General features: G+C 37.2%; 1 long non-coding RNA gene across 1 annotated transcript; it reads right to left on the bottom strand.

The window, feature by feature from the left end:
• Positions 1-919: 919 nt before the first annotated feature.
• On the bottom strand, positions 920-17,810 carry LOC122422598. The gene is made up of 3 exons (XR_006263905.1): positions 17,800-17,810; positions 1,226-1,236; positions 920-1,052 (listed from the first exon to the last, which is right to left on the bottom strand). It is a non-coding gene; the product is annotated as an uncharacterized LOC122422598 (long non-coding RNA).
• Positions 17,811-18,495: the final 685 nt, after the last annotated feature.

The following is an 18,495-nucleotide window of genomic DNA, read 5'->3' as shown; positions in this document are numbered from 1 at the left end:
ATCGGCAAATCTTTTAATACAAACAGTTCTGGCCTCAAAAAAATAACAATGGCAATACTAACAACTAATTTCTATAGTACTTTATTGTTGTTGTTTAGTTGCTAAGCCATGTCTGACTCTTTTGTGACCCCCATGGACTGTAGCCCACCAAGCTCTTCTGTCCATGGGATTTCCCAGGCAAGAATACTGGAGTGGGTTGCCATTTCCTTCTCCAGGGGATCTTCCCAACCCAGGGATAGAACCCACATTTCCTGCTTTGGCAGGTGGGTTCTTCACCATTGAGTTGCCAGGAAACCCAAACAGTAATTTATAGAAAATCCTGCATTATTTGACTTAAACAAGAAAGAAATGCATTATTTAATGTAACAAGAAAAACAAAATAGAAGGCTGCCCTTTAATTACTTATCTTTTGGGGCATAAAATAGTGTCAATATTGTAGTATCATGCTAAATTAGTGTATTGTTATTACAAGAATATTAATTATACATGTGCCCCAGTGTTCACTGTAGCACTATTTACAATAGCCAGGTCATGGAAGCAAACTAAATGTCCATCAACAGAGGAAGGGATAAAGATGATGTGGCACATTTATACAATGGAATATTACTCAGCCATAAAAAGGAATGAAATTGGGTCATTTATAGTGACCTAGATGGACCTAGAAACTGTCATACAGAGTGAAATAAGTCAGAAAGAGAAAAGAAAATATCATATAATATTATGCAGAATTTAGAAAAATGATACAGATGAACTTATTTGCAAAGCTGAAATAGAGACACAGACATAGAGAACAAACGTGTGGATACCCAAGGGAGAAGGGCATGGTGGGATGAATGGAGAGATTGGGACTGACATATATACAGCACTGTATAAAGCAGATACCTAATTAAAACTGACAGAATAGCACAGGGAGCTCTACTCATTGCTCTGTGGTAACCTAAATGGGAAGGAAATCAAAAAAAGAGGGGATATATATATGCTTATAGATGATTCACTTTGCTGTACAGTGGAAACTAACACAACACTATAATGCAACTATACTCTAGTAAAAACTAATTTTACAAAGTGGAAAAAGAATATTAATTATAAATAAAACAGTGATCTTGATAGAGGATAAATATATTTATCTCCAAATTCTTTATATTTAAAATAATCCTTAAAATATCCAAATAATGGGAGCAATTGTATTAACCAAAAATAGAAGAATAAGATCTAGTTCTACTACTTTTTAGTTAACTTTGGATTTGTAATTTATTTATTTATTTTTTTTGGATTTGTAATTTATTTACTTCTATTGAGTTTGGTTGCCTTCAGATGAATTTAATCTTTGAATTGTTCTCAGAATTTTTCTTTTTAATCATTTAAAGTCTATAATATATTTTAATAATTTTGAAGTCAGATCATTTAAAGAAAAAAAATTTCTTAATCTCGATTTTTTATATGTTAGAGGATTGTCAAAATAGTGAAACAAATTAATTTGGTCTAAGAAAAATCATTTCATATGATTTACATTCAGTGTTATAAACCACTGTCTCAGTTAAAAGGAGCTTGCTGGGCTTTAAAAAAGGAAGATAATCTTTGAGAGTCTCTCCTGAGATCTAACACTTAAGGAATATCTGAAAACAGAGCATGAGTTTCTCTTGTGTATTGATAGGAACAATGGTATCTTTGAATTCAATAAATGCCAAATAAAGAAATGCATGAAGAACACAGCATGCTATGCACACAAATGTTCAAAGTTATCCTACAAATGGGACCATATAGTTGATTTTAAATTAAAGTCTTAAAGAAGCGGTTCAGATATGAAATAGATCTGAAGGTAGTAATACATATATTTGATGTTTGAAGAATTTAAACTGTGGCATTCCTAATTCCATTCAAGCAGGCATTGGCATACTTTTTAAAAAATTAAATTATGATGGTTTCAGATGGCAGTTAACCCCTCTGTTCCTGATTATTCCTAAAGTCAAAATCTGTATACCCCTTTACACTAAAAAAGAAAAAATGAAAAAGACACAGTCCTAAAAATAACATGAATTTGTTTCAATTACATGAAAATTTTATACTAAGAATTCTAAAGTTATTTAGTTAACTTGACAACTTCTCAATGAAAGTGAAATCACTCAGCTGTGTCCGACTCCTTGCAACCCCATGGACTGTAGTCCATGGAGTTCTCCAGGCCAGAATACTGGAGTGGGTAGCCTTGCCCTTCTCCAAGGGAGCTTCCCAACCCAGGGATCAAGCCCAGGTCTCTCACATTGCAGGCGAATTACTTACCAGGTGAGCTACAAGGGAAGCCCAAGATTACTACAGTGGGCAGCCTATCCCTTTTCCAGCCGATCTTTCTGACCCAGGAATTGAAATGGGGTCTCCTGCACTGAAGGCAGATTCTTTACCAACTGAGCTATCAGGGAAGCCCAATGGTATAGCATGTATTTGGGGTGCAAATCTAATATTTAAATATCCTACATGCTAGGATATTTAGTTAATTGTTAATTAGTTGCTAAGCTGTGTCTGACTCTTTTGCGACCCAGTGGGGTCCACACAAATGTTTTCATTTTTCCAGTGAAGGATTCACATATAATAGTGAATAGGTTTTTTTTTGGTTAATGTTTGTTTAGTGGAAAATAGGACTTTTTAAAACCTGCCAGGCTTCTCTGTCCATGGAATTTTCCAGACGAGAATACTAGAATACATTGCCATTTCCTCTTCCAGGGGATCTTCCCGACCCAGGGATCAACCTCGGGTCTCCTGGGTCTCCCGCACTGGCAGGTGGGTTCTTTATCATTAGCACCACCTGGGAAGCAAATATCTCCTGGACAATGATATTTGAATTATTATATGCATCATATATAGAGAGAAGGGTTATTACACTACAGAAATAAATTTTAAATTAATGGCATGTAACTTTTTATTTGTGTGTGTGTATGTGTGTGAAAGTTGCTCAGTCGTGTCTGACTTTGTGACACCATGGACGGTAGCCCGCCAGACTTCTCTGTCCCTGGAATTCTCTAGGCAACAATACAGGAGTGAATTGTCATTTCCTTCTCCAGGGGATCTTCCTGATTCAGGGTTCAAACCTGGGTCTCCCACATTGCAGGCAGATTCTTTACTATCTGAGCTATGAGGGAAGCCCCATGCTACTAAATAATAAGTTAAATCACACAAAAATATATTTTTAGTTAAATAAGAGAGTCTAATAACATCAAAACTGATGTAAGATTCTCAATAGATTTTCACTTTTTCTAGTGTAGAAGAGGTGATATATAGATTTATGAATTTATAGATTTTAGTCATTAATTATGGTGACAGCTATTATTTTAGTCAATATTCAGACATTATTCATTTCCTTGATGAATTTGCATTATAACATGCTCCATAAATAGGATCAAACTTCTGCATAAATAATGTATAATTTGCATTTGTATGTGTTAATGAACAAAATCCCAGAGATACATTTTAAAAAACAGGTTTACATGAGAAACTAAACATGAACATTAGATAGTCATCGCAGACAGGTTAATCTTCAAAAGCGGATCATTGAATCAAAGCAGATACTGTATTTAACAGTCTGAAAAGGCACTTATGACACACTAGGGTATTATTGATGGATTTAAGAAACTTCTGGGCATTGTATTCAAGGTTTTAAAAAGTCCTATTTTCCATTAAATAAACATTAACCAAAAAAGACCTGTTCACTATTATAAGTGAATCCTTCACTGGAAAGATGAAAACATTTGTGTGGAGTGATCATTAGGCTATATTTTCTGCATACTCAGAAAGAGAGAGAGAAAAAAAAAAGAGAAAGAGAGAGAGAGAGAATGATGATATTTTTCCTTTACCTTAAATCATGTTGGAGAGCTATGGAAATCTTGGTATATGTCTTCTAAAATGGGGACTGAGGGGATAGAGATTCATGCACTTGCACCTGTCTGACACCTGGAAAAGTCTAAGATGAGACACTGCCCCTTGAGTGGTCCACAGCAGCAAAGCAAAGATGGATAAGGTAATAACAGCAGGTTGAGGAAACTGAAGGTTCTTAAGCAGCTAGCTACCAGAGGCCAGTCACAATTATGGGACAACAATCAGGTTGCTCCAGTGGAGAGATTTCAAAGAATCCAAAGTAGTACCTCATGAGAGAAGGGATCAATTGGTTTTAGACATCTGACACTAGGATAGAAGGCACCAAAGTCGGATATAGCACTTGAGGCAGTGAAGTACAATTGTGTCCGTCATCCCTGCTACCTCCCCTTTGCTCTGACCCTGGAGGAGAGGAAGGCTGGGTGTTGTGGCCATCAGCTGCCAGGGAGCAGAGTGAGGGACAGGGAGCCCAGGGCACCCCACCCACACTTACAGGCTTCCAAGCTCAGGGCAAGTTCAAGCTGACCAACGGGAAACTTCTTACCTGGGGTGGATGTTGGGAGCTTTCCTATTAGACTGGATATGGAAGACTTAAATGCTTGTAGGAAAATACCATTGTTTTTATTCTGAGCAGGATCAGGAAAAAATATAAGGTCTTTTTCAGATTTCACCCAATGGGGTAGAGGAAAGCAAGTCTAGAGAGAGGGGTTTGCAGTGGTAGTCACTGAAAGAACAAAGGTGCTTACTGCTTACACCCAACTGAATCCAGCATGTTTTAGGAACTGCAGACATATAAAAATAGCATGGGGGCTCGCCTCCATACTCTTATTTGTGCTTGTTTTCCTCTCTTTTTATCTTCACATCCAACTACTCTTTTTCACCCAACCTCATACACTGTCATTCCTGGAAACCTCTTTGATCCCCACAGAGCAAGTTCTCTCTCATTCCTTTGAGCCTGCATTGTACCTCGTCAGGACTTTTCTTAACATATCTGTACCTTCTGTGTGTGATTTCATTGTTCACATATGTTTCTCTCTCTCTCCCTAATCTACACATGCAATGAGAACAGACTTTCCAGATGCACCATTTTTCTCTTGTCATATCTATTTCTGAGAGGAGTAACTTAATGAGCTATTCTGCAACCCACATGTATAAATTAATTTCCAACCTTGCAACCTCAGAAGTAGTCATCCACACTCCTTGTTTCAATTTACATGGCAGAACACATTTTTAAGAGTAATATTCTCTGATGAGAAATTTTACAGCTAATTTATAAGTGGTCCATAGAATCCTTGTTCTGACAGATGCTCTTCTCCACAAAGAATTCAAGGTCAAAGATGTTACCTTTCAGGACTTTAACATGATATGTTCCACACTGAAATCCTACAGTGTAGAAACCAATTTAAGCTAACTCATTGTTTTCTAAACATATTTGATGACAGAATGAGGAATAAATACTTTTTGCTTCTTGCTAACACTAATGATGTTATTAATACTATATAGTCATTTATTCAATAGATGCTTATTGAATACCCATAGCTCCCTCTGTGTAGAATATTTATAGTATACACAGCTCTTTAATATACATATTCTTCAGTTCAGCCAACAAGATGGATAGTAGTCAGCAATTCAGCTTTCTGAACAATGTGGACTGGTGAAAAGAACACATATATTGTATTCAAAAAGTTAAGCTTAGAATCCCAGCCTTACCACTGTAGTATTTTATATCCTTGAGCATGCTTAGGTTTTTCAAAGGCTCAAATTGCTCTGAGGATTAAATGAGGTGACATATGTAAAGTACTGAGCACAATACTTTGCGCATAATAGACACTTGCAGATGTATGCCTTCCACCAAGTCACTGTGGAATGCTAGCAGAGAAACAAAGTTTCCTAATTATGGGTAGCTCATTAATTCTCCTTAATTTTGAACAGAAGCATGATATACGTTTTACATTGTACTCAGCTCTGTCAGTTAAAACCAAGAAACTGATTTCAAAAAACAAGACTGAGATCCAGTGAGAGACAATTAAATGTCTAGCACTGTGCATTATGTTCCACTGTAGGAACAGAACACCAATCTACCCAGAGGGGCAGGAAGGGATGATATTTTATGGAAATAATAACTGGATACTTCAACATGTATTCAAAACAGAAGAGATGGAGAGGTGAAGATAAGGGTTCAACATAAGGTGAAAATATGGTCTTTATCTTATAAAACCTTTCTAAAGAAAGAAGCCTCTGAAAGAAATGAGAATGTAAGAGAGAACTGGATGACTAAATGACTGGAGAGAATTTTGTGTGGGGCAACAGTTATCAAGAGATGAAACTAGAGACAGAGAGGGAGAGACATCAAAACCCTTAAATTTGGACTTTATCCTAAGGACAAAGGAAAGCTTCAGCAAATTAAGTGGAGAGTAAAATAAGCACCTGTGAACGATATGACTTCCTGCTCTGCAAATTATGTGGTGTAGATTATGGGCGGTTCAGAATCAGCCAAGGAGGATAAAACAATGCTCCAGACTAAAGGTAACAGTGTTCTGGACTAGAACTGAGGTTGTGGAGACCTAGAGCAGTAAGTAGGAAGGTGTGAGAGACAGACTTTTGAACCATGTCTATGCCCAAGAGTAGGAAGTCACACAGACCTCTGTATCTCCCCTCTTCTGCTACAAGCACCTAGCATCAGGGCAATAAAATATTGCCCAATGTACTTGTAAAAATCACCAAATAATAGTACAGTAAAAACAAAATAATCATCAAAAAGCAAAATAATCCAAAATATATGATTAAGCCTAACTATAACACTGTACTTTTCATTTATTTTCTCTTTCATTGAATCCAAAAGTGACTTCAATGCATATTTACTGTGTACCCACAACGTATAGTTAGGGAATTTATAGCAGAAGCAACAGCAACAAACACAGGTCAATGGAAAAGTATGCTTGTATTAATTAAAAATGCACAACATTGTTAAAATGAAAATGGGTTACATCATTGTCTATATACTTGAGAGTCATAAATATCATGATTGAAAAGACTTTGGGGGTGAAATAGGATTTCAATTAGAAGGAACAGATAAACTTATTCATTATGAAATAAAGAACTGAAAAGCTTAATATTTCTGAGGATCACATCATTTCTTTCTTTCCCTTAATGTTTCTAAATGGTTCTGTGCTGTGTGCCAAATCGTTTCAATCATGTCCAACTCTTTGTGACCCTATGACTGCAGCCCACCAGGCTCTTCTGTCCATGGGCTTCTCCAAAGAAGACTGCTGGAGTGGGTTGCCATGTCTGCCTCCAGGGGATCTTCCTGACCCAGGGATCGAACCCGTGTCTCTTATATCTCCTGCATTGGTAGGTGGGTTCTTTACCACTAGCGCCACCTGGGAAGCCCACATTTTGCTTAAATGACATCTATTGAATGCCAACATATATTAGCACTCTACTCAGCATTATGACAATTATTATACTCACTGCAAATGTAATAGATGGCCAGCTTTGATATTTTCAATCAGAAGAGTACCTGGCATATAATCAGTATTCAATAAATATTGTTGAATTTATGAATAACTGCTTTATAAGGAAGGTTGATCCTGGTAAATAAAAGGCCTTTTAAGCAAAGTGATGAGTTTGGATACTAAAGGGAGAGTCTAGGAGGAGAGACTGGAAATGGGTAGATTACTTTAATCACTTAATGTCAAGTTTTAGAATTCCTGAGTGTGATCCAAAAATGAGGGGATGAGGACAAGTGAGGAAAAATGAAAGTTGGAGAGGAGTCAGAGATTACCCAAGGCTGGAGATTACCAGGGAAAGGACAACAAACAATATCCGGAGGGCATTACATAGCGGAGACATCCAATATTCAATCTGTATTTGTTACCATTGCTTGGAGTGGTCACAGACACACACACTCACACATACTCTACCATCCAGAAACTTCTTTAAAAAAAAAATCAACTCTTCACATAGTTTGCATGAATGGATTTTGTGGAAATTAAAATGCTAGTAAGAAACAAGGACAGAATCAAGAGCATTAACAAGCCAACCTACTAACTGACTCTTTGCAACTCTACGGACTGTAGCCTGCTAGGGTCCTCCATCTATGAGATTTCCTAGGCAAGAACACTGGAGTGGGTTGCCGTGGCTCAGTGAGAAAAGAATCTGGCTGCCAATCCAAGAGTTGCAGGAGATGCAGGTTTGACACCTGGATCAGGAAGATCCCCTGGAGGAGGAAATGGCAACCCACTCCAGTATTCTTGCCTGGAATATCCTATGGACTAGAGGACCCTGGCAGGCTATATAGTCCATGGGGTCACAAGGAGTGGGACACAACCCAGCAACTGAGCACACAGGAACTCGCACCAACGGAACCAATTAAGTAAGAACAGGGTTCGCAGCCAGGAGTGGTGTTGATCATACAAAACTGGGGAATCTTAGAGCAAATGTGGGAGGGCTGTGAACTTTCACGGGGCATGGGTACATTAGAGCCAGTTCATACAAACTTAGGAGAGCCATTAACTAAATTTTCAGAAATATTTCCAGCTGGTTGATTTCACATTGATTGCTTCAAAATGGCCATGATGGGGTTGTTTACACCATGGAAATGAGCAAATGATAACTCAGTGCTATATTTTTCTCCCCAAGAGCAAGATTACCAGAACACCAAGGAAACTTACCCAGCTCTTAGGAAGCACAAGAATCTTAACTGATCTCCATGTTAAATAAACTAGGACTTATTATCTGTGTTCTCAGATAAATACCAGAGTGGGGAGGGAGCAAAGGAAGGACCTAGTAAATGTAAAGAGTAGGCTATGCTGGTCAATAGGGTACCACTGACAGTCACATCTGTTTTTTCAAACATAAAACTAAAAAAAATTTAAAATTCAGCTTCTTAATAGCACCAGTCATACTTCAAGAGTTAAAAAACACATGTGATGAAAAGTTATTATTTTCAACAATGCCAATATGGAACATTTCTATCAATACAAAATGTTTAGCTGAATGGCGCTCATAGGCTATCTAACTTCTGATAAATGTCACATTTTTCTTTCTAGGTTTCAAAATCCCCTAGTAATTGTGGTATGGCTTCCTGGTGAGTTGTAAACATCTTTATTTGTCTCCTAATATTGTTTAAGCAACATATCTGATCAGTATTGATTACATATCTTTACCAGTAGATTGTATGCAGTTTTTAAAAGGGTTCAGCCAAAACAAAAGTCTAACATAAAACTTTTAATAATGCCCAAGAATGGAAAGTTTTTAGTAAAAATGTTAGGAATAGCAATTTAAGCAAAATAATATCATTTTTAAATTAAATTATCACTATAAATCAGAAAAAAATTTCAAGTTTATATAATATAAAATAACTCAGGAATAAAGAAAAAATAATTGTAATATTAATAAATAGCAACTTTAAAATGTGGCTGCTTCTAGTAGGTTAGAATATTAAAAAAAAGTCTAAAATGTTTTATAATTCTCTGATCAAACATATCATTACATATGTTTACTTGATGGGGGATGAGCTTGGGGAATGAAAAAAAATCACATTACATAGAAAGTAGCGCAAATAAAATGGACAACCTAGAGGAAATGGACAGATTCTGAGAAAAGTTCAACCTTCCAAGACTGAATCAGGAAGAAATAGAAATTACAAGCAAGCCAATTACAAACACTGAAATTGAAACTGTGATAAAAAATCTCCCAAAAAAACAAAAGCCCAGGGCCCGACAGCTTCACAGGTGAATTCTGTCAAACATTTTAGAGAAGAGCTAATTCGTATACTTCTGTGTGTGTGTGTTAGTCACTCAGTCATGTCTGACTCTTTGTGACCCCATGAACTGGGGCCCGCCAGGCTTCTCCATCCATGGGATTGTCTCAGGCAAGAATACTGGAGTGGGTTGCCACTCCCTTCTCTAGGGGATCTTCTCAACCCAGGGATGGAACCTAGGTCTCTCGCACTGCAGGCAAACTCTTTACCTCATTCTATGAGGCCACAATCACCCTAATACCAAAATCAAACAAAGATATCACAAAAAAAGAAAAAGGCCAATATCACTGATGAACATAGATGCAAATGCCCTCAACAAAATTCTAGCAAACAGAATTCAACAACATATTAAAAAGATCATACACCATGATCAAGTCAGGTTTATCCCAGAGATGCAAGGATTCTTCAACATATCCAAATCAATATATGTGATATACCACATTAACAAACTGAAAGATAATAAACATATGATAATTTCAATAGAAGCAGAAAAAGCTTTTGACAAAATTGAGCTCCTGTTTATGATAGAGACTCTTCCAAAAATGGGCATAGAAAGAACCTATCTTAACATAATAAGGGCCATATACAACAAACAGACAGCAAACATTATTCTCAATAGTGAGAAATAGAAAGCAGTCCGTCTAAGATCATGTAGAAGACAAGGGTGCCCACTCTCACCACTATTATTCAACACAGTTTGGAAGCCCTAGCTATGGAAATCAGAGAAGAGAAAGACATAAAAGGAATACAGATTGGAAAGGAAGAAGTAAAACCCACTATTTGCAGATGACATGATACTATGCATAGAAAACCCTAAAGATACAATCAGGAAATTATTAAAACTAATCAGAGAATTCAGTAAAGTCTGGGGATACAAAATCAGTACACAGAAATCACTTATATTCCTATATGCTAACAATGAAAGATCAGAAAGAGAAATTAAGAACTCAATCCCATTTACCATTGCAACTAAAAGAATAAAATATCTAGGAATAAACCTACCTAAGGAGACAAAAGAGCTGTATGCAGAAAACTATAAGACACTGATGAAAGAAATCAAAGATGACATAAACAGATGGAGTGATATTCCATGCTCCTGGGTTGGAAGAATCAATATTGTGAAAATGATTATACTACCAAAAATGATCCACAGATTCAATGCAATCCCTATCAAATTACCAATGGCCTTTTTCACAGAACTAGAACAAAAAATTTCACAATTTGTATGGAAACACAAAAGACCTCAAATAGCCAAAGCAATCCTGAGAAAGAAGAATGGAGCTGGAGGAATCAATTTACCTGATTCCAGACTATACTGCAAAGCTACAATCATCATGACAGTATGGCACTGGCACAAAAACAGAAGTATAGACCAATGGAACAAGATAGAAAGCCCAGAGAAAAACCCACGCACACATGGACACCTTATCTTTGACAAAAGAGTCAAAGATATACAATGGGGAAAAGATAATCTCTTCAATAAGTGGTACTGGAAGAACTGGACAGTTACATGTAAAAGAATGAAATTAGAACACTTCCTAACACCATACACAAAGACAAACTTGAAATAGATTAAAGACCTAAATATAAGACTGGAAACTCTTAGAAGAAAACATGGGCAGAACATTGTATAACAGAAAACATAGCAAAGTCCTTTATGACCCACTTCCTAGAATAATGAAAATAAAAACAAAAATAAATAAATAGGACCCAGTTAAACTTAAAAGTTTCTGCACAGCAAAGGAAACTGTAATCTAGGTGAAAATACAACCCTCAGAATGGGAGAAAATAATAGCAAATGAAACAACTGACAAAGGATTAATTTCTAAAATATACAAGCAACTCATACAACTCAATATCAGAAAAACAAACAACCCAGTCAAAAAGTGAGCAAAAGACCTAAACAGACATTTCTCCAAAGACATATGGAGAGCTAATAAACACATAAAGAGATGCTCAACATCACTCATTATTAGAGAAATGCAAATCAAAACTACAATGAGCTATCACCTCACACTGGTCAGAATGGACATAATCAAAAATTCCACAAAAAAACAAGTGCTGGAGAGGGTGTGGAAAAAGGGAACCCTCTTGCACTGCTGGTGGGAATGTAAATTGATACAGCCACTATGGAAGACAGGATGGAGATTCCTTAACAAACTAGGAATAAAAACCCTCATATGACCCAGCAATACACTTGTAGGCAAATATCCTGAAGAAACCAAAACTGGAAAAGACACATGTACCCCAATGCTCATTGCAGCATTATTTACAATAGCCAGGACATGGAAGCAACCTAGATGTCCATGAACAGATGAATGTATAAAATAGCTGTGGTACATACATAAAATGGAATACTACTCAGCCATAAAAAGGAATGCACTTGAGTCCATTCTAATGAGGTGGATGAACTGAGAGCTTATTATACAGAGTGAAGTAAGTCAGAAAGAGAAAAACAAATATCATATATTAACACATATATATGGAATCTAGAAGGATGGTACTGATGAACCTGTTCACAGAGCAGCAATGGAGATGGAGACGCAGAGAACAGACTTATAGACAAGGATGGAGGAGAAGAGGGAGATGGTGAGATGAATGGGGAGAGTAGCATGAAAGCATATACACTGACCTAGGTAAACAGAGAGCCAATGGGAATTCTCTGTATGATTCGGGGAACCCAAACTGGGGCTCTGTAGTAACCTGGAGGGGCGGGAATGGATGGGAGACGGGAGGGCGATTCACAGGGGAGGGGACATACGTACACCTATGGTTAATTTACGTTGACGTATGACAAAAATCAAACACATATTGTAAAGCAGTCATCAATCAATTAAAAATGAGTATTTTTAAAAAAACAAAGAAAGTAGCACAGTAAAAAAAAGAGTAATAGAAATAAGAAGTCAAGACATAATAAACAGCAATTCATGGAGAAATGTGATTTTAAAGATAAAAATCTTTTGAAAGTCTAGAAACTATGCAATGAGACTTTGAAAACATCATTTTAATGGTTTCATCACATAGTGTTGAACAAGCTCTCAGTGGTAGTAATGACAATCATATAAGCACCTCAGGCTTCTAAATCAGGTAGGTGTCTTGGAGTAAGAACTGAGGGAAGTGCTGAGCTAAAGCTTGGACACATCCTTCTATATTTGTTCCTAGGACTGACATATACATATTACTATATATTGATATAAAATAGATAACTAATAAGGACTTCTTGTATAGCACAGGGAACTTTACTCAATACTGTGTAATGGCCTATATTGGTAAAGAACCTAAAAAAGACTGGATATATGCACACGTATAACTGATTCACTTTGCTGTACATCTGAAACTAACACAACATTGTAAATCAATTATATTCCAACAAATTTTTTTTTAATAGAAATGCTTCAAGGCAAGAGACCTATATATACTTGTATTTTCTGATAAAAACCATCAAATTATGAGCATCACTCTAATTTGGACTATATCTGAAATAACAACTTGGTGAAGTGCCAGACAATATTGATGACAAAAAAAAAAAATTAAGAGGACTCTTTTTTAAAAAAACAATGCTGTGACTTGAGGGCTTCCAGGGTGGCATTAGTGGTAATGAACCCACCTGCCAGTGCAGGAGACATAAAAGACAAGGGTTTAATCCCTGAGTTGGGAAGATCCCCTGGAGGAGGGCATGACAACCCACTCCAGTATTCCTGCCTGGAGAATCCCATGGACAGAGGAGCCTGGCGGGCTACAGTCCATAGGGGCACAAAATGTTGGACACAACTGAAGCAACTTAGCACACACAATTAAAGCACTCAGAAGCATTGATTTTTTTCTGGTGAGATTGAATTGACGACTTCACAGCCCTGATAAGAAAGCAAATTCTGCAAGAATAATTAGGGCATTGTACAGAAAAAACTCAAAAACAGAGTTGTATTTGATATAGCCTGCTGGTAAGTGAATATAGGTCCCAGTAAGCATTCTTTCACATAAAATTGTTATAAATGTTATTGACTTTGAAGATGTGCTGGCCTATTACGATAGCAAATGTTTCATAAACCACTGATGAGTCATGAATGAGCCTCCTACCAATAAATACTTAATAGTGCCACAATTCAAGCTTATTATCAAAGATAACTAAATCTAGATACTTTCAGGAAATGGTGCAGGTCTCTACACATCACTAGAGGTCTCTGCCAGGTTGAGAGTAGTTTATTATCAAGTTGGTAAGTAGAAGTCCAAAGGATTACTAGCTCTCCCTTGTATTCAGTCCATTCTCTCCCTTTTAATCACATATCACAAGGCACCCTTTCAAAAGCTTTGCAACACATTCACCAAGTGTACATAATCTCTCTAATCTTCCAGTTCACTTTCAGATAAAGAATTAAGGTTCATTTTACATCCTTATTTGATTGTGGTGAACTCATGCTGGGTCTTTGCGATTAGCACTTCCCCTAGGTCCCAATAAATAATCCTTTCTTAATACTTTCTGAAATATTGATCAAGGTTAACATTAAGGTTACAAGATCCTTTTTATTCAGAGTTTTTAAAAATTCTAGAGACCACTGAAGCATGATTAAAATGCAGAGTAAGTACTATATAAGAAATCACTCTACAGGATCTGCAGGCGTACCTGAAAAATATGTGCGTTACAGAATAAAAATGTTCACAGTGCTCTGGTACTCTGAAGTTCATTGTTTAAGGGGGGTTTTCCATGGACATATATTGAATATTAGCAAGTAGTTGATGATGTGCTGAGATTATTTAACAGTTAGTGAATGTATATGCAAATATCAGCTTTTCTTAAGTCTCAGAAAAATGAATCCTTGAGCCCATATATTGTAAAGATGAGTTTTGGCCAAATAGGAAATAAGAAAGTATACATGTAAGTTCCATTTTACTACACATGTATATATTAGGGAAAAAGCCAATATAAACAAATTCAGTAATCTGTGTAATAGTTGTGCCAAAATTTCTCCCTTTAAGGATCCTGTTTCCAACTAACAATGCAAGAATCTTTTGATTATTGCTGAAAAATCAGTAGCTCAGGATATCATTAATACTGAAACATTTTTCTAGGGAAACTATAACAACAATAATATAATTTTAAACATCATGCCAGTTTTACATAAGTCTACATGGTAGCTTAGTCAGAGAAGAATCTGTCTGCAATGCAGGAGACTTGGGTTTGCTACTTGGTTTGGGAAGACCCCCTGGAGAAGGAAACGGAAATTCACTCCAGGATTCTTGTCTGGGAAATCACATGGTCAGAGGAGCTTGGTGGGCTACAGTCCATAGGGTCACAAGAGTCGGACACGACTTAGCAACTAAACTACCCACATACAAGAAACAAAGTTATATGAAGTTCCTTTTTTTAGTAGTTACATGACTAAGAAGTAAAACTGGAGAATTTTAATATTTATGGAGTTCTTTTTCATTCATTTACTTAGCAAGTATCCACTGAGTGTGTACTCTGTGCCAGATGCCATTCTAGGCTCTGGAAACACATTGATTAAACCCTCAGAAACTTGCCCTTTCGGAGTTTACAATTCTTCTCAGTAAAGCACATATTTGTTGGACATACCAGACCAGTGCTTGCTACAAAGAAGATGTTTACTCAAATGCTTATTGATTGATCAGACTAAACCATCTTTTCAGTTCAGTTCAGTTCAGTCGCTCAGTCGTGTCCGACTCTTTACAACACCATGAATTGCAGCAAGCCAGGCCTCCCTGTCCATTACACACTCTCGGAGTTTACTCAAACTCATGCCCATCGAGTCAGTGATGCCATCCAGCCATCTCATCCTCTGTTGTCCCCTTCTCCTCCTGCCCCCAATCCCTCCCAGCATCAGGGTCTTTTCAAATGAGTCAACTCTTTGCATCAGGTGGCCAAAGTATTGGAGTTTCAGCTTCAGCCTCAGTCCTTCCAATGAACATCCAGGACTGATCTCCTTTAGGATGGACTGGTTGGATCTCCTGGCTGTCCAAGGGACTCTCAAGAGTCTTCTCCAACACCACAGTTCAAAAGCATCAATTTTTCGGCGCTCAGCTTTCTTCACAGTCCAACTCTCACATCCATACACGACCACTAAAAAACCATAGCCTTGACCAGACGGACCTTTGTTGGCAAAGTAATGTCTCTGCTTTTTAATATGCTGTCTAGGTTGGTCATAACTTTCCTTCCAAGGAGTAAGCGTCTTTTAATTTCATGGCTGTAATCACCATCTGCAGTGATTTTGGAGCCCCCCAAAATAAAGTCTGACACTGTTTCCACTGTCTCCCCATCTATTTCCCATGAGGTGATGGGACCAGATGCCATGATCTTAGTTTTCTGAATGGTAAGCTTGAAGCCAACTTTTTCACTTTCCTCTTTCAGTTTCATCAAGAGGCTTTTTAGTTCCTCTTCACTTTCTGCCATAAGGGTGGTGTCATCTGCATATCTGAGGTTATTGATATTTCTCCCGGCAATCTTGATTCCAGCTTGTACTTCTTCCAGCCCAGCATTTCTCATGATGTACTCTGCATATACATTAAATAAGCAGGGTGACAATATACAGCCTTGACGTACTCCTTTTCCTATTTGGAACCAGTCTGTTGTTCCATGTCCAGTTCTAACTGTTGCTTCCTGACCTGCATACAGGTTTCTCAAGAGGCAGGTCAGGTGGTCTGGTATTCCCATCTCCTTCAGAATTTTCCATAGTTTATTATGATCCACATCTTTAGGAGCTACTAATTTTTTTCACACAAACTTTTCCATGAGATATAATTTGACCTTCAGAATATTAAGCAGAATAAATAAAACTCATAATAGTGATAAATATAGGAACTATTAATATGTACTGACTGCTTATAATATGTCAGATACTGCACTAGGTATCCGACCTAGGTTTTCTCATTTAATCTTCAGAAAACTCTCATGATGTGACAACTGTTATTGTCTTTACAGATGAGGAAACTAAGTTTTATCCACAAGATCATAGGTGACTCAAACCCAGGAAACTTGAGTCCACAGCCCTTGACATAAACATATGTAACACTAAAACATAGCTATTTCTTTCCTATAAATTTATTTACATTTACTAGGTGCTGCTGCTGCTGCTAAGTCACCTCAGTCGTGTTAGGTGAACACTATGTAAAAGAAGTCTGTGTGCTAGCCAAATAAACACACTCCAACAATACTACTATACCAAATAGAATATGATGTAGTCTCTCTCGGGATTCAAGAGAATTACAGTCATATACATATGAAAGATAGATGGTACGTCACTGATGACTATACATTAGACTCATTTCAACTGAGTAAGAGTTTGCCTAATACCCCTGTGTGAATGGAATTACATATATAGACAAAAATAAGTGTCAGACTAAACTAAAAGATTGCGTGTAGCACAGAATAGCATCAGCCAGTTTCTAAATAGCATTAGCAGTTTCTAAATTCATTTTAGTTGTATATGTATTCAATAGATACATTTACCTAGGGTGATGACTATTATTGAAAGCTTCATTAGTTACCTTTAGGCCTGAATGCTTTCATTTCTGCAAATACTCTAAGATAAAGACTGATGCTTAAAAAAAAAAAAAAACAAGACTGATGTTCATAAGTGTGGCCATCAGATGGCACTACTTTTCCTTTTCTGAAAGAAGAATTTTGTATGCAAAATTCAGTGACTAACAGTCACTAGAGGCAAGGGAACAGAGCAGGAGGCAAATTAAAAGGAAAAAAAAAAAAAAACATTTCCTGCCAACAGAGGACTTGAGGAATGTGTTTATCATTCCTACTTTTTTTATTTTCACTTTTTAATTGCTTAAACTGATATGTACTCAGACCTTTTGAAAGCTCCCCATTTGACTGGAAGGGCTTCCCTGATAGTTCAGTGGGTAAAGAATCTGCATGCAGTGCAGGGGATCCCAGTTCAATTCCTGGGTTGGGAAGATCCCTAGAAGAAGGGAAAGGCTACCCACTCCAGTATTCTGGCCTAGAGAATTCCATGGACTTTATAGGCCATGGGGTCGCAAAGGGTCGGACATGACTGAGCAGCTTTCACTCTCACTTTTCATTTGACTGGGGATTAAAAATCTTTAGATCCAGATCTCCACAACGTGATGATCTTACCTCTTAGCACTCCCTCCTTGCTCACACCATTCCGGCTACACTGCCTCTTTTACTGTCCCTTGTTCTCTGGGACATTTTCATTTACTCCTTCTTTCACATGGAATGTTTTGCACTGCCTTGTGCTCAGCTCACTCTCTCACATCATTCAAATCTCTCTTCTGATAGCAGCCCTTCCCAGATGACCCTGCAGGAAACAGCACCTTCCTCACTCTCTATGCCCTTAGCCTTATAATTCTTCCTAGCACTTATCAACTGAACATGTTGTTACATACCAGACATTATAAACAGACATTTATTGTCTGTTTCCTTTACTAGACTGGAAAGTTCTATAAGGGCAAGAGCTTGGTCTTTTCACCATTATTTCCCAGCACCTGGAAGACTAACTCTCATGGTAAGACTCAATAAGTGAAAAGATGAACAAAAGAATGAATGAATGAACATCTAGGAAGAATTAGAAAATTACTAAATCAACACAAATCGTCTGTCAAGAGTACAGATTTTCCTTGCACCAATGCCATTCACAGGTTGACATTTCCTTTGATACTTGTTTCGTAAGATTATTACATCATGATCTCTTAAAACTTGAAAGTTTCTAAATTAACCTGCGGTAAGCATGTTAAATATACATTTCAGATGATAGTATTATTGTCCTAAACTTCTATATGTGAAATTGTGGTTTTATTTTTACACATTTTTCAGATATTAATTTTTTGACCCCATCACCAGCACCACAGAATGCAATTTGATTTTATTTTCAGCTGAGACAGGA

Source organism: Cervus canadensis, chromosome 20 (assembly GCF_019320065.1).
Source record: "Cervus canadensis isolate Bull #8, Minnesota chromosome 20, ASM1932006v1, whole genome shotgun sequence".
NCBI classification, from domain to species: Eukaryota; Metazoa; Chordata; class Mammalia; order Artiodactyla; family Cervidae; genus Cervus; species Cervus canadensis.
The sequence above is the reverse complement of the archived record's forward strand: the minus strand, read 5'-3'. Positions and strand labels throughout refer to the sequence as shown.